Below are 24,300 nucleotides of genomic sequence, written 5' to 3'. Positions count from 1 at the left end.
GGAGTGAACCAGTGGACGGAAGATTTCTCTCTCTCTCTCTCTCTCACTGTCTGTAACTCTACCTCTCAAATAAATAAATAAAATATTTTTTTAAAAAATAAACCTGGGATCATCGGGTATGATAGCAAAAAAAAAAATAAAAACAAAAAAAATAGAATCAAATTTCTAGCACTTGTCTTGTTTTCTTCGGTAGTGATGATTTCTTCAGTCGTTGTGAGAATCAATGGAATAAATGGCATAATGTTTCTAAAGAACTAGCACAGAACATGATATTGCATGGCTACAACTGTAGTACGATAATTCACTCTCTTCTGCTGTTGCAGAAACAAACAAAACAAAACAATAAATCCACCACGTTGGCATATTTGGACAAATGAGGGGGGTCTTTAAAGAGTTCATAGAAAATGAGTATTATGAAAAACCATGCATGGATTCCAAGAGCATTTTTCCACAAAATAAATGTATCTGCTAATTTCATTTCCACAAGTCTTTTTTTAAGTGTACTAATATGTGTTTGGCTTCTTGAAGAATCAAAAATATCAATTAAATATATTGTTTCTAGCTCATTGCAGAGCCACTTGGGAAGCTGATATGATTGTCCAACAGTTTGCTTAATTATAGCTCTAGGTTTTGGAGAACAGCTTATGTTTGCTGTATGCAAACTTCACAGTCAATCTGGCAGCAGTGAACAATGGCAGGACAACTGCAGGTGCACACAGGCAGACCCAGCTGACAAAGATGCTCTTCATCAAACTTGTGTTGGGCTCCTGTGAGCCCTCTTCTCAACTAAACTTTACCCTTGGCCCCATTCTTCTTGCTCAGCATAGACCAGTATTAGCCTGCCAAGTCAGCTTAAAGCGAATCCACCACCATTGAGTATTTGATAACCCTTGACATTTGATCAATTCTTCATCTGCCACCATCTCCCAGATGATACCTGGTCACCTTAGCCTGTCTTCATCAAGAATTTCATTAATTGAGCAAGATTTCCTTCTTTTTATTTTAACTTTTACTTAATAAATATAAATTTCCAAAGTACAGTTTATGGATTACAATGGCTCCCCACCCCCCATAACTTCCCTCCCACCCTCACCCCTCACATCTCCCACTCCCTCTCCCATTCCATTCACATCAAGACACATTTTCAATTATTTTATATACACAAGATCAATTTAGTACATATTAAGTAAAGATTTCAACAGTTTGTACCCACACAGAAACACAAAGTGCAAAATACTGTTTTAGTACTAGTTATAGCATTAATTCACATTGTACAACACATTAAGGACAGAGATCCTACATGGAGAGTAAGTGCACAGTGACTCCTGTTGTTGACTTAACAAATTGACACTCTTATTTATGGCCTCAGTAATCACCCTAGGCTCTTGTCATGAGTTGCCAAGGCTATGGAAGCCTTTTGAGTTCACCAACTCCGATCTTTTTTAGACAAGGTCGTAGTCAAAGTGGAAGTTCCCTTCTCCCTTCAGAGAAAGATACCTCCTTCTTTGATGGCCCATTCTTTCCACTGGGGTCTCACTCGCAGAGATCTTTCATTTAGGTGTTGGTTTTTTTGGTTTTTTTTGCCAGAGTGTCTTGGCTTTCCATGCCTAAAATACTCTCATGGGCTCTTCAGCCAGATCCGAATGCCTTAAGGGTTGATTCTGAGGCCAGAGTGCTGTTTAGGACATCTGCCATTCTATGAGTCTGCTGTGTATCTCACTTCCCATGTTGGATCATTCTCTCCCTTTTTTATTCTATCAGTTAGTATTAGCAGACACTAGTCTTGTTTATGTGATCCCTTTGACTCTTAGTCCTATCAGTATGATCAATTGTGAACTGAAATTGATCACTGAACTAGTGAGATAGCATTGGTACATGCCACCTTGATGGGATTGAATTCGAATCCCCTGGCACGTTTCTAACTCTACCATTTGCGGCAAGTCACATTGAGGATGTCCCAAGATTTCATCTACTCTTGATGTACGTATCTTGATGATTTTCTATAATCTATGTGATGCCTTCCTATCTTCTCATAAGCAGTTATATCACTTGTACTTGGAGTTCAGCCTGTTCTCTCTCCCCTACTGCAATAGTCTTAAAACCTATTATAGTGGTTTTTTATTATTTTTAAATATTTGTTTATTTATTTGAAAGTCAGAACTAGACAGAGAGAGGAGAGGCAGAGAGAGAGAGAGAGAGAAGTCTTCCATTCGATGATTCACTCCCCAGTTGACCACAACGGCCGGAGCTGTGCTGATCTAAAGCCAGGAGCCAAGGGTTTCTTCCTGGTCACCCACGCAGGTGCAGGGGCCCAAGGACTGGGGCCATGTTCTTCTGCTTTCCTAGGCCATAGCAGAGAGCTGGATCAGAAGTGAAGCAGCCGGGACTTGAACCGTCACCTATATGGGATGCCAGCACTCCAGGCCAGGGCGATAACCCACTATGCCACAGTGCCAGACCCATATAGTAGTTTTTAATAAAGCCTTCCTTATCACTTTAACAAGTGTCATAATAAATTTTTCTTTAACACTGCCCCACCATGTTTAGAGATTAGCAGAAAGAGATGAGAAAATAGTCTCCCCACGTTCAGGAAGAACCAAAAAGAAGAAGCAAGAGCAGCCAAAAGGTGCAAGCAGCCTAAATCTGACTCCCAAACTCCTTGAGCAAAAAGGATAGGAAGATGATGGAAAGATGCTAATTTAACAAAATATATTAACACTCAGTATGTACAATGAGGTTCACAAATGTTCTTCCTACTGTCCTGTCCTTAACTGAGATCAATAAATGCAACTTCTAATTCAGGTATCCAGATATTCACTAAAGCCCACCACATGCCCACCATGTGCAAGACATTATCCTTATCAGCAAGGAAATCTCAAGCAATCAATGCCCATTAATTAAATGATGAAAAGTTAACATGAAAATAACTTACTGAGCACCTGCTCTGTGCTGAGATGATTCAGAAGTATGGGATATTGTCCTTGGTGTTGAAAAGTTTCAGCATTGCAATTTGACCTTCACAAGACTAGAATTATTTTTCTTAAAGATTTTATTTATTTGAGAAGTAGAGTTACAAACAGTGAGAGAGAGACAGAGAGAAAGGTCTTCTTTCCGTTGGTTCACTCTCCAAATGGTCACAATGGCAGGAGCTGTGCCGATCTGAAGCCAGGAGCCAGGTGCTTCTTCCTGGTCGCCCACGTGGATGCAGGGGCTCAAGCACTTGTACCATCCTCCACTGCCCTCCCAAGCCACAGCAGAGAGCTGTACTAGAAGAGGAGCAACCAGGACTAGAACCCGGCGCCCATATTGGATGCCAGCTCTGCAGGCAGAGGATTAACCTAGTGCGCCAAGGTGCCAGCCCCAACAAGACTAGAATTATAATATCTGGGAGTCTGAAACCTTAGTCATAAACCCAAAGGTATTAAAATAACTAAACTGAGGATGTGAATGACAAAAAACAGTTCATATCAGGAAATTCTGTGTCTCCTTCTTTTTTTTTTTTTTAAACTTTTATTTAATGCATATAAATTTCCAAAGTACGACTTATGGATTACAATGGCTTCCCCCCCATACAGTCCCTCCCACCCACAACCCTCCCCTTTCCCACTCCCTCTCCCCTTCCATTCACATCAAGATTCATTTTCGATTATCTTAATATACAGAAGATCAGCTTAGTATACATTAAGTATGGATTTCAACAGTTTGCTCCCACACAGAAACATAAAGTGAAAAATAATAGATGATTTTTTTAAATGATGATGAAATCAGAGCAGACCTATTGTCATGTTTAATCCCAGTGAGAGTCAAGTTGGGAATTGATAATTTCTTTTTTTTTTTTTTTTTTTTTTTACAGAGGATCAGTTTAGTATGCATTAAGTAAGGATTTTAACAGTTTGCACCCCCATAGAAACACAAAGTGAAATATATTGTTTGAGTACTCGTTATAGCATTAAATCTCAATGTACAGCACATTAAGGATAGAGATCCTACATGAGGAGTAAGTGCACAGTGACTCCTGTTGTTGACTTTACCAATTGACACTCCTGTCTATGGCATCAGTAATCTCCCTATGCTCCAGTCATGAGTTTCCAAGGCTATGGAAGCCCTCTGAGTTCTCCGACTCTTATCTTGTTTAGACAAGGTCATAGTCAAAGTGGAGGTTCTCTCCTCCCTTCAGAGAAAGGTACCTCCTTCTTTGAAGACCTGTTCTTTCCACTGGGATCTCACTCGCAGAGATCTTTTGCCAGAGTGTCTTGGCTTTCCATGCCTGAAATACTCTCATGAGCTTTTCAGCCAGCTCCGAATGCCTTTAGGGCTGAATCTGAGGCCAGAGTGCTATTTAGGACATCTGCCATTCTATGAGTCTGCTGAGCATCTCACTTCCCATGTTGGATCACTCTCCCCTTTATTTACTCCATCAGTTAGCATTAGCAGGTACTAGACTTGTCTATGTGCTCCCTTTGACTCCCAGTCCCTTCACCATGACCAACTGTGAACTGAAACTGATCACCTGGAACAGTGAGATGGCATTGGTACATGCCACCTCGATGGGATTGAATTGGAATCCCCTGGTATGCTTCCAACTCCACCACTTGGGGCAAGTCAGCCTGAGCATGTCCCAAATTATACATCTCTTCCCTCTCCCATTCCCACCACCATGTTCAACAGGGATCACATTTCAGTTAATTTTCAACACTTAAGAATAACTGTGCATCAATTACAGATCTGTAATTGTGTCTCCTTCTTATACAAATTTTTATTCTGTCTTCATCTCCAAGTTGCCTCCTTCATTCACTGATGCCCTGAAACCTGAAAGTTCTCATATCCCCTCCTTTCTCACCACATTTCAGATCTAGATACAAATCCTGGAACACCTCCAAATTCAAGCCCGACTACGTCTATTTCTCACCACTTCTGCTTTCACCACTACTCTGCAATACCATTGTGTGGACTCCTTCCTGTCTATTGACTGCTCAGGGACTTTCTCCTTTACCTGTCCAACCAAAGTCGTTGGGGAAATTCTTTTTTTTTAATTTAAGGTAAACAAATTTCAAGCAATTCAAATATACCAATTTAGAAACACAGTGCCGGTGCCGTGGCTCAATAGGCTAATCCTCTGCCTTGCGGCGCCGGCACACCGGGTTCTAGTCCCGGTCGGGGCGCCGGATTCTGTCCCGGTTGCCCCTCTTCCAGGCCAGCTCTCTGCTGTGGCCAGGGAGTGCAGTGGAGGATGGCCCAAGTCCTTGGGGCCTGCACCCCATGGGAGACCACGAAAAGCACCTGGCTCCTGGCTTCGGATCAGCGCGATGCGATGCGCCGGCCGCAGCGGCCATTGGAGGGTGAACCAATGGAAAAGGAAGACCTTTCTCTCTGTCTCTCTCTCTCACTGTCCACTCTGCCTGTCAAAAAAAAAAAAAAAAAGAAAAAAAAAAAAAAGAAAAAAAAAAGAAAAGAAACACAGTGATACTACCGGCCTACCCTCCTTCCCGCCCACACTCCCACACTTCCTCCTCCTTCCTCTCTTATTCCTTCTCTTAATTTTACAATGATATACTTTCAGTTTACTTTATACTCATGAGATTAACCCTATGCTAAGTAAAGGATTCAACAAGTAGTAAGAAGAAAAAGACACTGTTCCTCACCAGTAGAGACAAGAGCTGTAAACAATCATCAAGTTTCAAAATGTGAATTTCACCCCTGAACATTACATTTTTGGTACTCTATTGGTTACCTCAGATCAGGGAAAACATAAAATTCTTAAAATACATGTGATTTGCTCCTCCAACTTATTTCCAACTGCACTTGTGAAAAATAGCCAAGGAGACCTTACAACGTGTACGTGGCCCCGGAGACTCCATATTGAACTCGTTAACTATGTCGCTGCTACAGAGGTTTCTGTCCAGTTTCCACATGCACAAACCTCTTTTGCAAATCGGGGCCTTCACCAGGTGCTATTCAGTTGAGATGGAGCAGTTTTCTCTCGCTCTTCACCTGGCTAATAGCTACCTATTTCTGGGGTTTCAGCTTAAATGTGCTTTCTCTGTAGATGTCTTCCTTGTCTCACCAACCTAAAGCAGTTACATTTGTCTCACTCCCTTACAACATCCCTGTAATTTTCCTTCTTGGTGCTTATTCAGCTTGAATTTGTTTTTATTTACATGATTTTTGCTTACCATCTATAAAACACTTTGAGACCAGCTAATGCCTGCTGTATTATTTTCCAATGACTAGAGCAATACTGGGGCTGGTGCTGTGGCACAGTAGGTTAACGCCCTGGCCTGAAGCACCAGCATCCCATATGGATACCAGTTCTAGTCCTGGCTGCTCCACTTCCAATCTGGCTCTCTGCTATGGCCTGGGAAAGCAGTAGAAGATGGCCCAAGTTATTTGGGACCCTGCACCCATGTGGGAGACCTGGAAGAAGTTCCTGACTCCTGGCTTCGGATAGGAGCAGCTCCGGCGACCACTGCAGCCAATTGGGGAGTGAACCATCGGATGGAAGACCTTTCTCTCTCTCTGCCTCTCCTTTCTCTGTGTAACTCTGACTTTCAAATAAATAAATAAATCTTTAAAAAAAATTAAAAAAGCAATACTGAAATACAGTGATTAGAAAACAGTAAGTGAACAAATGATTGTATCTTCTTAGCTGTAGAAGCTTAGATAGGAAATAGAAGATTTTTATTTATGAACAAGAGCAGTTTCTCACTCCATGAATTACTTTTTCTATCAATACAGCAAATCTTTGGGAAAGGCCAATACAAAATGCATATTGATAAAATAAATGAAAATTGCATGACTATGACTTTTTTTTTCTCCCATTTACCACCAAAATCCTCAATAAATATAGGTACTAAGAATGTTTGGGGCCAGCGCCGCGGCTCACTAGGCTAATCCTCCGCTTTGCGGCGCCAGCACACCGGGTTCTAGTCCCGGTCGGGGCGCCGGATTCTGTCCCGGTTGCCCCTCTTCCAGGCCAGCTCTTTGCTGTGGCAAGGGAGTGCAGTGGAGGGTGGCCCAAGTGCTTGGGCCCTGCACCCCATGGGAGACCAGGAGAAGCACCTGGCTCCTGCCATCAGATCAGTGCGGTGCGCCGGCCGCAGCGCGCTGGCCGAGGCAGCCATTGGAGGGTGACCCAACGGTAAAAGGAAGACCTTTCTCTCTGTCTCTCTCTCTCTCACTGTCCACTCTGCCTGTCCAAAAAAAAAAGAATGTTTGAAGAACTTAAGGAAGTCAAACTAGATCTAAATTCTACTATTGTCTCAGCCATCTAAAAGGCCAGTTTCAGTCAGACTGTTGACCAGAAGAATCCCAGGGGGAGAAACCTCACCAATTATAACAAAAGGATTTAAATGGGTTTCCACAAAGTCCTTTGCTTTGATGAGTTTGAAGAACATAAATAAATAAAATTCCTTTCTATATAAAAAAGGAAACCATTTAGAAAGGAAAGAAATCAGAAATAAATTATCAATGACAAATGAGTAAGTAATTGGTTAGTGATAACACAGAGCAAGAAAATGCTCATCCAAATCCGAATTATCAAAGACCTAGAAACAAGTATATTCATACATGTGAAAACACACAAAATTTGTAGACATTGTGCACAGCCACTAAGATGCTGCCTGAGGTACCCACATTCCAAACTGGAGTAACTGGAGTTCCAACTCCTTTGCTTCGAATCGAGCTTTCTGCTAATGTGGAACCAGGAGGCTCAAGTACATGTGTCAGTGCCACCCACTGGAGCTTGCATTGAGTTCTGGACTCCTAGCTTCAGCCTGGTCCAGCCCTGTTTATTGCAGGCATTTGGGGTGGGGGGTGAAGCAGTGAATGGAAAATCTCTCTCTCTCTCTCTCTCTCTCTCTCATCTCTTTCAAATAAAGTGAAAATAAATAAATAACTTTAAAACATAAAAAAGGGAAAATGAGAGCTAATGCATTAAACATTAGCATGAAGATCCAATAAGGCATTAAACTTTAACAATGGAATAAATAGGAAATTTAATGAAGATAAATGTCCTAACCTATATGTAACTTCCAAAATACAAATTATGTAAAAACCTAATATTCTTCAAAATGCACGTAAATTTTAAAAGCATTCAATTGGCTGAAATTACCATCAGACAATGGTAAACTATAATGTAAAGCACTTCCTTGCGTTTTAATAATGCTGTACGTTTTACGAAGCGTTTATTTGATGCTAGCAACAATCCTGTGAAATATGTGGTTGCTGCAAAATTCACTGAGCATTCAACTACATGGCTGGGGCTTACAGAAAGCACCTGACAGGTACTACCAGTGTGAGGAAATAGGCTTTTAGAGAGTAGCTTGAGAAAGGATCATGGTTAATTCATTTGCAATTACCCAGAGTTCAACACGTCAAATACCAAAGAAAAGAGTCTAAAAAAATATTGCAAGTATGTGTGTGTATTTCAGCTTAAAGAGGATTTTACAACAGAACAAAGGAAAGAAATGGAATTACATGAGTAGCCAATCATAGTATTTTACATTAAAATCCATTGCAGCCATACCTTACTCCAAATCTATTGTCCTATCAGTTTAAAATTAGGAATAATGATTTTAAATTATCTTAAATGTATTCCTCAAAAAATTTCATTTAAGGTAAGTTGAGGAAAAATATTAAGTAGATCAAGAAAAGTAAAGAAATTCCAAATAAGCAAATAATTAGAAGAGCTAAAACTATATATGTTTTGTCTATCGGCAGAAATAATTCTTTGCTTCATAGATAAAATATACCAAATTAGCTTATTATTATTTATTTACTTATACCTTTTCTTGTTACAAAAGAGGCTTTAGAACATTTACAACATTTAATGCCATTTATGATGAAATATGTAACGAAGAGATAAGTTGGGTGGCAAGGGCCATAATGAAGGTCAGAAAATAAATCAGTAAAGAAGTTCCACACTACAAGGTCCTTATAATGGCCATAAATGAGGGGGAAATGTACCTTTGAAGTTCCTAACACGTTAGAGACAGACAGGCAGTTTTCTGTTTACCAATTCTCATACAGTAAAGCAAACCCCTCACAGAGAACTGCACACATATGATACTGAGAAGAGAAAAAAGTTTACCTGTATGTTACAAGTGAATGACATTTTCTGTGAGAGTACTTACAGCAAGCAAGATAGAAGGTCTTATCAATGTAGGTAGATAATTTCATTCCCATGTGTAACTAAGTATGAAAACATCCACTGGCAAAGCTTTTAGCTAAACTATCATAAAGTAAAGGATAACTTTTAGAGCTAATTGCAAAAAATATAGATAACTTGCATGTTTTCTTTCTTTTTAAAATGTTCATTTGTTTATTTGAAAGGCAAAATTATGTGGAGAGAGAGAGGGATAGAGAGAGTAGGAGAGAGTTCATCCAACGTGGGTTTACTCTCCAAATACCTGCAATGGCCAGGGATGGGCCAGGTCAAAGCCAGTAGTCTGGAACTCCATCCCAGTCCGCTACGTGAGTTATAGGAGCCCAAGCATTCAGGCTATCCTCTGCTGCTTTCCCAGACGCATTAGCAGGGAGCTGGATTGAAAGTGGAGCAGCCAGAACTTCCTGCAGGATGCTCTAAATGGGATACTTGTGTTGCAAGTGGTGGCTGAACCTTGTGTACCACAGTGAGGTTCCCTGCCTATTTTCATAGTCTTTCATACATGTGACTTCTCTCAGGACAATTTTTATTTATTGGTACCAAGGGCATGTCTGTATGTGCAAGGGGACAGTTAGATTTATTAAGGGTAGTTATACCAAAGAAATGCAATTTTAGTAAATTAAGCGTTCTGTCCTATTTATTTTAGAAATGTGGTCCATACTTTCCCCATCAACCTCTTTCCAATTCCTCAGAAACAGCCATCTTCAAATTCTCTATCTGTTTATTTGGCTACTCAACATTATTGTGAAAAAAAAAATTGTGTAGCTATTTCTTGAATTTTCAATTTTAGGCATTAACTATGGATTTCATAAAAAATAAAGATTTAGCATTCTTTCATCTCACACATATATACTCTACTTTCCTAATCTTCACAAAATACTAATATCATAATGTGATTTCTATCAATATTAAGTGTGAATTTAATACAGCTTATAACCACAAAGCACTATTCATAGTGATATATATCATATACATATACTGTATACTAAAATTTTCTTGCACAATTTTTTTGTTTTCCCCAAAGTTCATTAACTCTTTCATTCACAAATCACTATTGAACTACAACTCTGTCCTTGTTACTTGGGGTGCTTTGGTAATCAAAACAGATAAAAATTATCATCTTTGTGGAGCTCACATTCAAGTAGAAAAATACAAAGATGCCAGCAAGCCTGAAATCAACAAATAGTATAAATAATAATATATATAAATATATACTACATTAGAAAGTAAGTACCAAGGAGAAAACAATTAGGGATTACAATAGGATGCAAGGTTATAAATACACACATGTATAAAAATTTCCATACAAGTGCTCTGTTTCCTGGCTGTATCTACTGAGGACTAGAAACCAAGACAATTCAGTTGCAATTAGCATACCTAACAACAAGACCCGAGGTTGTAAATAAGTTCTAGTGTTCCATAACACGGTAGGTGTGACTATAGTTCACAATAACCTATCTGATATTTTATGAACTACAGAAGAGGAGCTCAAAGATTCCAAACACAAAGAAATGATGTGTAAGTAGAAATGCTAATTACCCTATTTTGACTCTACACATTGTGTACATGTATTGAAATATCACAATGGATGCAATCAAACTATACAATTATTTCATGTTAGTTAAGAAGAAGAAACAAAATAAAAATAAATACCATGCTTTATTGAGCAGAACCAGGGCTCCCTGGAGCTGTTTGCTGACCTGAGGCAAGGAAATGGCAAGCTGAGGCAAGAGCTTCTTGTTATATCAAAAATCCTGGACAAGTACATAGATAGTGTGGATGTGTCCACACTGATGGAAAACAAAGTAGCGGTTGGGATTCTTTCTTCCAGTAGAAAGTGAACTAGTAACTCTGGACTGAATGATATAATTGGAAAATCAGCATTTGGCAATCATAATAACAGGTAAGAATTATCAATGAACTCTAAAACTAGAGGGTAAAATGTAAGGGAATAATTGAATGATTATAAAGTAAAAGTGCCTACATACAGGACATATATTCACAAAGCATAAAGTAGTAACTGTACAGGGGGGAAACTTGGCACTATTTTAACCAAACGATCACAGTTTATATCTCCAATAGTAACACACTGATTGCATGCATTTCCTTATGTAATGCACTGAGAAGAACTCAGCATCACATCTATGATATCCTCATCCAAAGTGCATAAACTTAATTTAATCCTGAGAATATATCAGGCACACCAAAACTGAGGAACATTCTGCTAAATAACTGACATTATTCTTTATAAGTACCAATGTACTGAGTCAAAGACAGGGAATTATATAATAAAGAAGATTTAATATTATAGCTAAATGATAGCCGCATGGCCTTGGATACTTTTATATAAACAAAAAATTATTATATGAAGTCTGTGTAGAAAGCAAATTTGAATAAAATAGGTAGTTTTAAAATATCTAATGCACAATGTAATATATAGTAGCAATGGTAATCTTAATTTTTATAGTTGCCCTGCAACCATGTAGTAGAACTCCTTCTTTTACTGGAAATGCACACTAAAATATTTAGAGGTAAAAGGCATCATCTTTGTAACTTACTCTTAAAGGATTCAATTATACTGTGCTTAAATGATTGAAAGGACTCCTCATACTCCATAGAGTGTGTTCACATAAGATTTTTTTAAAGGGTAAAGCATGCAATGTAGCAGGGAAAAAGAAAGCACAGGTCAGAAAAAGGAAGCGCAGAAAATTGAAACATCCAACAGTAGCTCCCAGAACCCATACTTATCTCATACATTAAACTTCGTCTTCAGACAATGAATCATTAAAATTGTATTCTCAGTGGAGCCACAGTCTCTTCTGAGGAAGAAATTTTAATGTCTCTCTAACCACACTTGCAAAATCAGGCTACATAACCAGTATCAACAGTAAGCACAAAAGAACACCATTGAAACCCCGCTCATCTGTAAATCCAGTGCTGTTTATAAACTGCTAAGGCATTCATTCCCCTGTTTTCAAGTCCCTACCACAGGCCTATGTAAATCATTAGTTAGTAGATTTCATTTGGTTTTGGTCAAGGTAGACACCTTCTACACCACTAAATAAGAACTTTATGAAAAGTATCAATATATCCTGATGTTAATGTTACTGTGATTTAATGTTTTTTTCTCTCCTTCCCCCTTGTGTGTGTGTGTGTGTATGTGTGTGTTTGTCTTTCCCTCTGTGTGCAGTTTTTCCCTTCAAATAAATAAAAAATAAATTTTTAAAAAGCCAGTGTTGTGGCACAATGAGTTAATCCATGGCATGTGTCACCACAATCCCATACCACAGAGCCAGTTCTAGTCTCGGCTGCTCTATTTCCAATCCAACTTCCTGCTAACACACCTGGGGAATCAGAAGATGATGATCTAGATACATGGACTCCTTCCACTAATGTGGGAGACCAGGATGAACTTCCAGGTTCTTGGCTTCCACCTGGTCTGGACCTAGCTGTTGCATCCTTTTGAGTAGTGAAACAGAGGATGGAAGATCTCTGGCTCTGTGTGTGTGTGTGTGTGTGTCCTTCTCTGTCCTTCCTCTCCCCTACCCTCTCCACCTCTCTCTGTAGCTCTAAAATTCTAATTAATTACATAATATTTGAAAACAATAATGTAGCAGTTAACTGAGTTTAAAAAAACTTGTTTTTGTTTCCTCTAGTCAACCAGTTTTCAGCAGAAAAACAACTTGTGGGGATTTTAATTCATTCTCCCAATAAATTTTTACACCCAAATAAGTATATCATGTTAGTTTAAATCAAATTAACCTTTCCTATTACACCGGTATTACATCAAAATTGTTATACTTTGTGTTAAACAATGAAATAAATAAACATTACAGAGATGTTTTCTCAGTGATCTCAAAAAATTGACCCTGGCCAGGTGTTGGCACAATTTGAGGTATAAATCATGTGTAAAATCCTTGTTAGTTCTTGATTTCAAAGTCTCTCATTGATAGAGCTACATGCCCTGTTTTATATTGCAACATTACACTGTATGGATTCTTGGTGGGCTTCATTCTTATGTAATGCATATATTTCCCCTATTAATAATATCCTGCTGTGCTGAATAGATTTCTAGTTACAAGTATTTCCTCTACTATTGTGATCTGGTATGATGAATAACTTTATGTGTCCACTTTCCTGGGATATGATGTCCCCAGACATTTGGTCATACACCACTTTCCAAGTGTGTGTGAGGATGTTTCTGGATGAGATTAGCACTTAGACCATCCTTTTTATTGCAGGTGGACTTCATCCTGTAAGTAGAGGGCCAGGAAAGAACGAGAAAGGCTGATCTCTCTGCACACAAGAAGGAGATCTTTCTGCCTTTGAACTCAAAGTGAAATATCAGCTTTTCTTGGGTCTTGAGCCTGCTGGCATCTAGAGTGAAACTAAACCATCAGCTTTCTTGGATTTCCAGTTGACTGATGGACATCCTGGGATTTGTCAGCCAGCATAATCCCGTGATGCAATTCCTTATTATCCATATACTGAGAAACATGTCTACAGGCACGTGGGAACATGGCAAAGCATGATGTTTTATGTCTATTGGTTTTAACACCTTTCTCAACAGGTCATCACTTAGGTTAACAGTTACACAATGACTCAGGACTCTGTGACAGATGAAACTCTTTTGTTTGCATCAAGAGCCAAAATCCCTAACTGCTACCTAATGACAGTCGTTTGTACTACCCACAACCTGTAAAATGGTAAAGAAAAGATAAAGTTAGAATTATTCCAAGTGTGCATTTGAAGGGCAGTCCCAGATGTCATCAAGGTGCATCCATAGTTGACTTCATATTAAATGCTTCTTAAATCTGCTAGGTATGAACTTGAACCTTTAACTTCAAAATAGAGTATGTATGTTGTGGCAGACAAAAAACTTAGTGGAATTCAAAGCCAGCTTCATGAGCTTGAGACAGTGTAGGCATACAGGGCCCTACACTTAGAAGGATCTCAAACTTGGCTTAATGCTTAGTTGACTTGAAATTCCTAATCATTTTTTTTAAATTTTATGTAATGAATATAAATTTCCAAAGTACGGCTTATGGATTACAATGGCTTCCCCCCCATAACGTCCCTCCCACATGCAACCCTTCCCTTTCCCACTCCCTCTCCCCTTCCATTCACATCAAGATTCATTTTCGATTCTCTTTATATACAGAAGATCAGCTTAGCATACATTAAGTAAAGATTCCTAATCATTTTTTAATAAGAAGCTTCATAGTTTATTTGCACTTGGCTCCACAAATTATGTAACCTGTTCAGTGTACATGTGTAAATACAGCCAAGAGATAATGTCATTCTCTTACTATCAGCATTTCACAAGATAGCCAGGTGACGTTAGTTTTTCCTTTTAGTAGTGTCTATTTTTACACTCCCTTCCCATCAGCAATTTCTTCCCTTTCTTCCATTTTTTACTAATATTAACCAAGACTTTTGCAATGGGGTACAATCCTCAGGAACAGGAAGATGAATGACCCATAATATAGGCAGCAATATATACTGCCAGTCAGTGCTCCATCTTCATCCATTTCCACTTACATGCAATACAGTTCAAAAAGTACATGTTTATAGAACATTCTGTCCAAAAGGTAGGAAAAAGGCAAATACAATTCACTCAAGCGTAGACAGGTAAGAAATTAACCTCCCACCATTCCTCTATAGGTTTGAAAAGTTTTATTGAGAAATATTATCATAGGGTCATATTTAGCAATTGATTCTTCCTCAAACCTCATTAGTGGGATGCAGATTCCAGTATGACACAATAAGGCAGTGGAACAGAAAACAAAAATAAAAGTAAGAGAATTTTTTTAAGATTTGTTTATTTTTTCAAAAAAGCAGAGTGATGGAGAGAGAAGAGACACAGAAAGATTTTCCAACCACTGTTTCACTCCCCAAATGGCCATAATTGTGAGGCTTAGGCCAGGCTGAAGGTAGGAGCCAATAACTCAGTCTGGGTCTCCCACTATGGTGTATAAGCTCTTAAATCATTCTCCCCCTTCCTCATCTTCTCCAAAATATCTCAAAAATATATTCATAGTAACCCTCCTTTACTTTCATGTACACTGTAAACACATATTCACTCAATCTTGCAAGCCATCATTCAGTCTCTTATCAAGTCCCAGTTTAGAAGCAGATTTCTTTTCTGTTTTATTTATTTATTTTATTTGAGAGGTAGAGAGACAGAATAAAAAAGAAAAAGATGGACTGCTGGTTTGCTTTTTCAAATGCCCATAACAACCAGAGTCAGGGTAGCCTGGAACAAGCAGCCTGAACTCAATCCAGGTTTCTCTCCTGGGTGGAAAGTACAGAATTACTTTTGCATCACCCACTGTCTCCCAGGGACATTAGCAGGAAGCTGGAATAGGGATCAGAGCCAAGACTCAACCTCAAGCACTTCAACATGGAATGCACGTGTCGCACGTGGCATCTAAGCCACCAGACCAAATATCCATCAGAGTAATCAGGTGCTTCACCTGTCCACGTTCATTTTTACTAAATCTACTGCATGTGGATAGTAAATTAAATGACAACTATATTGCTTATGATACTTCCTAGCCTGTTGCTGTGTTGCATCTGCAGTAATAGTTAGTGAGACTGAACAAACACTCTTCAACGAACCCTATGCAAGGAATCTCACAGCTCTAACATTCTAGTCTAAACAGCAAGATGAACTGGTTGCAAAACTCTAACTTAAATAACTGAATATAAACTTGTTGCATAGACCACTTAAATTTTATAAACACGATAGCATTTGTTTAGAATAAATTATGTACATTTTGAACAAAAAATTAAAAAAAAAACCTCTCTGGCCTTAAGAAACATTGAGAAACCTTTTGTAATCAAAAATATTTAAAATTAGGCACCAATTGATATAACATACACACATCTGACTATGTCCAACCTAAATAATTTAACAGGGGCAGGCATTTTGAACAACAATTAAAACACCCTTGACTTGCCAACATCCCATATCAGAGTTTAACCCTCAGCTCCACTTCCAGTTTTAAAATTTTTTTAACTTTTATATAATAAATATAAATTTCCAAAGTACAGTTTATGGATTACAATGGCTTCCCCCCCCATAACTTCCCTCCCACCCGCAATCCTCCCATCTCCCACTCCCTCTCCCATTCCATTCACATCAAGACACATTTTCAATTATCTTTATATACAGAAGATCGATTTAGTATATATTAAGTAAAGATTTCAACAGTTTGCACACACACAGAAACAAAAAGTGTAAAGTACTGTTTGAGTACTAGTTATAGCATTAATTCACAATGTACAACACATTAAGGACAGAGATCCTACATGGGGAATAAGTGCACAGTGACTCCTGCTGTTGATTTAACAAATGACACTCTTGTTTATGGCCTCAGTAATCACCCTAGGCTCTTGTCATGAGCTGCCAAGGCTATGAAAGCCCCCTGAGTTCACCAACTCCAATCTTATTTCGACAAGGTTTCCTTTTTGGTGCTCAGTTAGTTGTCACTGATCAGGGAGAACATATGATATTTGTCCCTTTGGGACTGGCTTATTTCACTCAGCATGATGTTTTACAGATTCCTCCATTTTGTTGTAAATGACAAGATTTCTTTTTTTTACTGCTGTATAGTATTCTATAGAGTACATGTCCCATAATTTGTTTATCCAGTCTACTGTTGATGGGCATTTGGGTTGGTTCCAGGTCTTAGCTATTGTGAATGGAGCTGCAATAAACATTAATGTGCAGACAGCTTTTTTTGTTTGCCAATTTAATTTCCTTTGGGTAAATTCCAAGGAGTGGAATGGCTGGGTTGTATGCTAGGGTTATATTCAGGTTTCTGAGGACTTTCCAAATTGATTTGCATAGTGGCTTAACCAGTTTGCATTCCCACAGTGGGTTAGTGTCCCTTTTTCCCCACATCCTCTCCAGCATCTATTGTTGGTAGATTTCTGTATGTGAGCCCTTCTAACCAGGGTGAGGTGAAACCTCATTGTAGTTTGCAGCTCCACTTTCAATCCCATCTTCCTAGTAATGAGCATCCTTGGTGGCAGCAAGTGATGACTCAAGTACTTGGATCTTTGCCACTCTTGTGGGAGACTCAGATTGAATTCAAGGCTCTTGGCTTTTGCCTGGCCTAGGTTTGGCTATTATAGGCATTTAGGGAGTATATAATTAGATAGAAGATATCTCTCTCTCTTTTTCCTTTCAAATAAATAAAAATAAACTATTTTAAACAATAGATAATCTCTTTTGATATGCTAAATTAATTAATCATAGTTTATTGTGTAACTTTAACACGAGTATTTTGATGAAATGAATTATATGTTAAAAACCTTACTTTTTTTAAGATTTATTTATTTACCTGAAAGTGAGAGATATAGAGAAATAGAGGCAGAGGTCTCCATCTCCTGGCCCACTCCCCAGATAGCCACAAAGGCCAAAGATGGGCCAATCTGAAGGAGCCAGGAGCTTTTTCTGGGTCTCCCACATGGACGTAGGAACCCAAGGACTCTATCCTCTACTGTTTTCCCAGGCCATAGCATAGAGCTGGATCGGAAGTGGAGCCATCAGGACTCAAACCGGCATCCATATGGTATGCCAGCACTGCAGGCAGTGGACCCACTCACCACGCCACAGTGCCAGCACCAATAATCTTACTTTTAACTATTTTTTATCTCAGTACATTATTTATAGAATATCACTTCCTGAAACAGAAACTGAATTACCAAACACAAATAAATCACAAGTTCTAAAATGTTAAAATTATTACTAATTCCAAAATAGCACATATAAAAGTAATTTAAAATATCAGTGAAAAGAAACGCCATTTACTACTAGAGAAAATTAATTAACAATAATAATATGTGCAATCTCTTTGTCTGATGATACAACCCTGTGTTAGGTATTCAGACACCAACTTTACTAAGTCAAGGTCCCCGACTGCTCACAGAGATTACAGATTGCTAGATAAGTCAAGCATGTAAAATAAACAAGCAACAACACAAAGCCCTCTTATCTTTAAAAAAAAATAGAAACAATGATTTTTGCCCTCAAATACCAACACACTCTATCAGAGCAGAGATTTTCAAGGTTTGTTTAAGGAAATAGGTCTCTAGTCAATAAAGATTTCCTTAAATACATCAAAGTCAAGAAGCAGATGCCAATTAGACAAGGGGTAGGCCAGCCATTTAAATATATATATAGAAAAAGAGAGTCATATATCGATTAAAAAGGAATGAAGTTTGGTAATTCTTGTCCAAACACTGTCCAGGAAAAGAATCCTCCTGAGTTCATAGGATTATCTGCTCTGCCTGAAGTGTTTACATCTTTGTTGCTGAGATAATGTTCAGTTTGGTGGGCCTAATGTCATAAAATATTGAAATTACATTTTTATACAGTGCACGTTAATCCTCTTATTCTGATTCTATCCTCATCAGATATCTCCCTTTAATTTGGTTTTCACTGTAGCTTAACTATGGGAAGCAAAGGTACTTATCAGACAAATGTGGATGTCAAAACAGCCTCACAGATGGGTCTCATTTCCATTGACAGATGGCCCCTGGGAGGTCCTCTAGCATGAGTTAGCATTGTGATGTGCAATCATTCTTCCTAACAGAGACAGGTCTGATGCCGGTTTCTGAGCAGAGGAGATCAGGGTCTGATTCTGGACTGTGGTGAGGTCACCAGGCAAACAAATAAATGTCACCCTAAGCAATCGGAGTGATCAATTGGCCTTCCCCATAAAAAGCACCTCTTCCTTATTATTGTGTGTATTCTTAAATCTTCTAAAGCAATGAAGGCTAGATTATGATATGCAGGCAGCATTCCTGACTCTATCTGGAGTACATAATGAGGACTGAGAGAGTAGGAACTGACCCTTAATCTGAGCCTGGACTTTGCCAGGTAGATAAAAGAGAAAACTGTGCACTTTAGAAAGAAGAAATCCCCCCTTGCAAAGATCCCAAACATGTGAGAAAACATGTAAAGACCAAAGTTTGAAATAAAAAAACTATGGGGTATTCTTTGACAGAGTTGAGAGATGGCATTGAAAATGTACAACAGGACAAAAGTATGAGCAACTTGATATTTTTTCCAAAGAATGACTGAAGACATTGAGTACCTACTAAGTGGTAGGCCCATTATACACTTTTGAGAGACATCACTGAATGAGAGGGTAGCTTTTATATTGAAGTTAATGGAGACCAAAAATAAATTTAATTGGAGAATATATATATACATATATATGTATGTATATATATGTGTGTGTGTGTGTGTGTGTATGTTTCCTGCAACTTTTAGAAAGAATGGAAGGAATCCTGAGGTCTTAATTCCAGAAAAGTGCAGACTTCAACTCTACAAGTGAAAGAAATGCCTAAGAGATAATTTCTGGTAAAGGAAAATGGCTGACTGGCTCAGTGAAGCACAGCAGAGCAGAGGGGAGAAACAATAACACAGTCTGGTGATTTCTGACAAACCCTTGCCAAAGGTGATGGACAATGATGTAGGGACCCATAGACAAAAAGCCAGTTTAAATGAAGTGATATATTCTTTATTTATAATGGTCAAATTGAATCCAGATTTAAATATAATTATGCCATTGAAATTTGGATTTTCCCTCAACACAACCCCCTAATTGTGCAATTATATATCTTGGTAGACAATGGTATCCAGCAATTTTTTTTTTTTTTTTTTTTTTTTTTGGCAGGCAGAGTTAGACAGTGAGAGAGAGAGAAAGGTCTTCCTTTTTCCATTGGTTCACCCCCCCAAATGGCCACTACGGCCAGCGCGCTGCGCCAATCCGAAGCCAGGAGCCAGGTGCCTCCTCTTGGTCTCCCATGTGGGTGCAGGGCCCAAGGACCTGGGCCATCCTCCACTGCCTTCCCAGGCCACAGCAGAGAGCTGGACTGGAAGAGGAGCAACCGGGACAGAATCCGGCGCCCCAACCGGGACTAGAACCCGGGGTGCTGGTGCCACAGGCAGAGGATTAGCCAAGTGAGCTGTGGAGCCATCCAGCAATCTTATATTGTCTGAGGGATACATTCAACTTTGAATAGAAGAAATTATTCCTCACTTTCTCAAAAATGCAAATATGGCCTAGATAAATTTGAGTATGTTTTGCACTTATACAAAAGACTTTTTAAGTAGGAAGTCTAAGGCTGATTTGGCAACTGCATAATGCCTGTGGTGAGCCAGACTCCTTCTAGCCTGCCATTTAACCACCTCATGTTTGCTTTGGTTTGTGTGGCTACCTCATAACCATAACATAGCTGCTACACAACAATATTGTGGTCATGTTCTAAGGAAGATAAAGGCTGGAAACCGAAGGACAACAGGCATCGGGAAGCTGAGCTCCTGATACTTCCAAAGACATTTCTAGAAGGTTTACTCAGAAAATTCTAATTTCATTTTATTTACTAGCCCTAACTGCATGGGATGTGGGGAAGTGTAGTTCTTTTGACTTAGACAAATCATGATTAGGAATAACAAAAAGAAAGGAGTTAAAAGAAGAGGAATAGTGTGGCCACAGCTCAACATCAAGTTCCAAAATGAGGAATAGACCTCAGTCATCTGGTCATTTCCATTTTCTGTCATTAATTTTTTATTTCATTTTCCATAACTTTATCAATATGTAATTTTGTACTCTGTACTTTTCTACAAACTTTGTACAACTGTGTGCTTTGTTGTCAGTTGCTTCCTCTTTAATAAAGTAATTCAATTCAATTCAATTATCCAATATTAGGACTTCATATTTATCAAACCATAGTTTTATAAATATAAAATATTTATATGTCATATTTATTTGGTAATTATTATGTTTCAAGCACTATATATATACATAATACGTGTACATAAATTTATATGTAAACTAATATAAGTCTTGAGATATGCCAATTAAGTATATGTAATTTTGTTTTATATATTTATTATATTTGAAAGAGAGAGAAACTGACAAAGAGAGATTGATCCCATCTATTTGTTCACTACCCAAATGCCTGTATCAGCTGGTAATGAGCCAGGCCAAAGCCAGGAGCCAGGAAACTCAATCCAGTTCTCCCATATGGATGGCAGGGATCCAACCAACTAAGCTACTACCTGCTGCCTCCCAGGAAACACATCAGTAGGAATCTGGAATTGGAAGCAGAGTCAGGCCTTGAGTCCAGGTACTCTGATGTGGGATGTGGGCATCCCAAGTGGTATCTTAATCACTAAGTCAAACGCTCACTCAATATATTATTTCATTTTGTCTATTGTGTTTATTATTATATGCCAAAGCACCTATGACAGTGTCTGGCACATAGTAATATACCAATAAATATTTGTGGAATGAGTGAGTTCCCATTTAAGAAAATTGAAATTTGAAGCATAAACTGGATAACATACAAACTTGGTAGATAGTAGCATCAAAAAATAAATATTGACTCCAGAATCTGTGTTCTTTAATGTCCATGTCATTATTAAAGCTGATCTTAAAAACTAATGAACAATATTCTAATGGCAAGGACCATGATTTATCTGACAACTAGAAATTCTCCACTTTTAAAACCGAGTCTGAAACAACTTTTATGTAGACAAATACTTTTAATGAATGAGTAACAGAAGGACAGAGAGTGACCACTATACCTGCAAATCCCAACACATAGGCCTAATAAAGCCAGATCAGTTCCATCAAACACTTAAGCAACCTAATCTTAGAAATCTCCAGGGAGGGGTCTCTTCCCTGCACCAAAGTAACAAATAGTAACCAACAAATCAGGGTGGGAGTCTTATCACAATACTGAAGATGATGAAAAATAAGAGAACTCTGAGGCAGGTAGAGAATAGAAATATCCAGGAAAAGAAGTTTGACTTTCTTCATTGATGCCTCCAGGGCTATGTTTGATTCTCAGGATGAGGGTTAACTAATCTTTTTGATATTAGCATCAGTATATTCAGAGTGTGTAAACTGATAAGATCATAGGCAGTAATAGGTCTCTTTTGGCAGTGGTATTCTATGGTTTTAAGAAAACAAAACTTCAGTGAATTTCAAAAATATTTAGGTCTTCTAAGAGTTGGATAATCCAGGAGCTAAATAAATAATGCTAGAGCTTGATGAGCTTAAGGGGACACAGGGGGAAAACATTTCCAGGGCAGAACTGGCCATGGATCTAACTACTCATTAAGCAAAGTGTTGTGGGTCTGTGCCAATCTCTTCACCAATGTCAATGTCCTGCTCAGGAGGATCACTGTTCACCAGTAAAGATGATTCCATGCAGCAATGACAATGCCAAAGCCAGATTATGCAGGGCCAACGCCAGCGATCTTTATGACACAATTATCTACCTTGACTTGATGCACTTGAAGAAATGTGCGGGCTTTGACTTATTCCTCTTCTACAGAGGTATCATCAGCATCACAGAGGGTGAGGAACAAAAGATTTAGTTTGAAGAACTGGGCAAACTTAGAAGACCTCCTGAGGAAGGTTTGTGGCCAGGAGACCAGGAAGCAAGTAATCTACAGGTATAAACTTAAGGTTCACAAAGATGAAGCACTGATTGTGGGCATATAGAATATAGTTCAGATGGCTACAAGGTCTCCTCCACTGGACCTGTATCAAGAGCCAATTGAACCAGTGAAAACTAAGATCCAGACATTTAAGGTAAATCCAGAGAGTTCTCATCTGCCCAATGACACCAAGAGGCCCCAGATCTATCGGAGTTCTTGGGCAGCTCAACGCTGCACGTTGCTCTGCTCACCAAGTAACTCAAGACAGAGGTCCTAGCATCGTGTAGACATACACCCTGCAATAACCTGATTTTGTTACTTTGGTGCCCCAGGAAGAGGAGCTAAATAACAAGAAAATTGATGTCACTCATCTAGGCTCCCAGCTTGTTTTCCTACTCTGTGCGTATGATAAATGGAAATCGCCCTATACAGAACCCTGGACAACCCAGAGCACGTAGACAGATGCATGAAGGCTATTGTTCCAAAGCTCTACTCCAAATACGAAAGTGACAGCTTTGAGAACCCAGTGATGCAGCAGTACTTATGGATCCTAGCAGCCTCAGCTTTGGATTTGATGGGTTCTGAACAAGCAGTAGGCCTAACATTGCCAAAGTCTGAGTTAAAAGACAAAGCTGCCTGGTAGATGAGTTTAAAGAACTTGTCTACCTATCAGGTTAGAATCCTGAGGGACAAATCACTTAGTGAAAACAAGATGATGAAATTCCTGGAAGACCCAAGGTAGAGTCATAGGAAGAGGGGCTGAAGGCCCACTTCAGCAAGGGCATGCTGGGAAAATGCAGTGTCCATACCGACAGAGACCTCCAGGTTGTGCAGGCTGCCCCGGGTGCTGAAAGACACAGAAATTGCCGGGCATCCTCACCAGGCACTTCCAGAAGGCTGATCAGAGACCCATCCATAATGTAGCCAAGCTGCCAGACTTCATTCTTCTCATCAAGTGGAAAAGTGTTTCTCCTGAGCTACAAATAACTTCCTGAGAAGCTCGAGAAGTTGAGCGACTTGACATTTCTGAGACTTTCTATTGCCACGGAGACTGAGCCACCCTCCCCCTTTGCCATGAGAGCCCTAACTTTATACTTGGCCAAGAGAAAAAAAGTGAAGACACCCTTCCCTTCAGTTTCTTTATATAAGGCATTCCTCTGCTACATGGTGAAGTCTTACTTTAAACAAATTAAAACAAATACCCAAGCCAAATGATTGAAAGAATAAGAAATACTACTTGAACTGACAGTTACAAAACAAGGTTGCTACTATTTCAGGTCTTGACACTTGCTTTCTCTTCTGAATGGGATTGTCTTCCCACCAGACATCTGTATGACTTGTTCCCCAACTCAGGTCCTCTGCTCAAATCTCATCCTCGGAGCCAATGCCTCTGGCCCCTCTATCTAAATAGTACCCTCTACTCTTCCTCCACAAATGTAATTCGGTTTTCTTCATAAGGACATTGTGGTTCTAGAGAGAGTATTTCATGTTCATTCGTGTGCTGTCATTTTTCCAACTCAGAAAGATGCCTAGGAGCAGTGACTTTTTCTCAATGGGTCACCTCAGAACTTAGAATAGTACATAATGCATTATAATGTCTTACTAGCTATTAATTCAGAGAACATATGGATCAATGAAGTTAATTCACGAATGGCAGAAAACTAAG

The 24,300-nt window shown here is 38.9% G+C and overlaps 1 pseudogene; it reads left to right on the top strand.

Moving 5' to 3' along the window:
- Positions 1–23,384, top strand: part of LOC100355875 (DNA repair protein Ku70 pseudogene) — a 42,857-nt pseudogene extending 19,473 nt beyond the window's left edge.
- The last annotated feature ends 916 nt before the right edge of the window (positions 23,385–24,300 follow it).

This window comes from Oryctolagus cuniculus, chromosome 7, assembly GCF_051225735.1.
Source record: "Oryctolagus cuniculus isolate XC-2025 breed Fujian yellow rabbit chromosome 7, ASM5122573v1, whole genome shotgun sequence".
NCBI classification, from domain to species: domain Eukaryota; kingdom Metazoa; phylum Chordata; class Mammalia; order Lagomorpha; family Leporidae; genus Oryctolagus; species Oryctolagus cuniculus.
The sequence above is the reverse complement of the archived record's forward strand: the minus strand, read 5'-3'. Positions and strand labels throughout refer to the sequence as shown.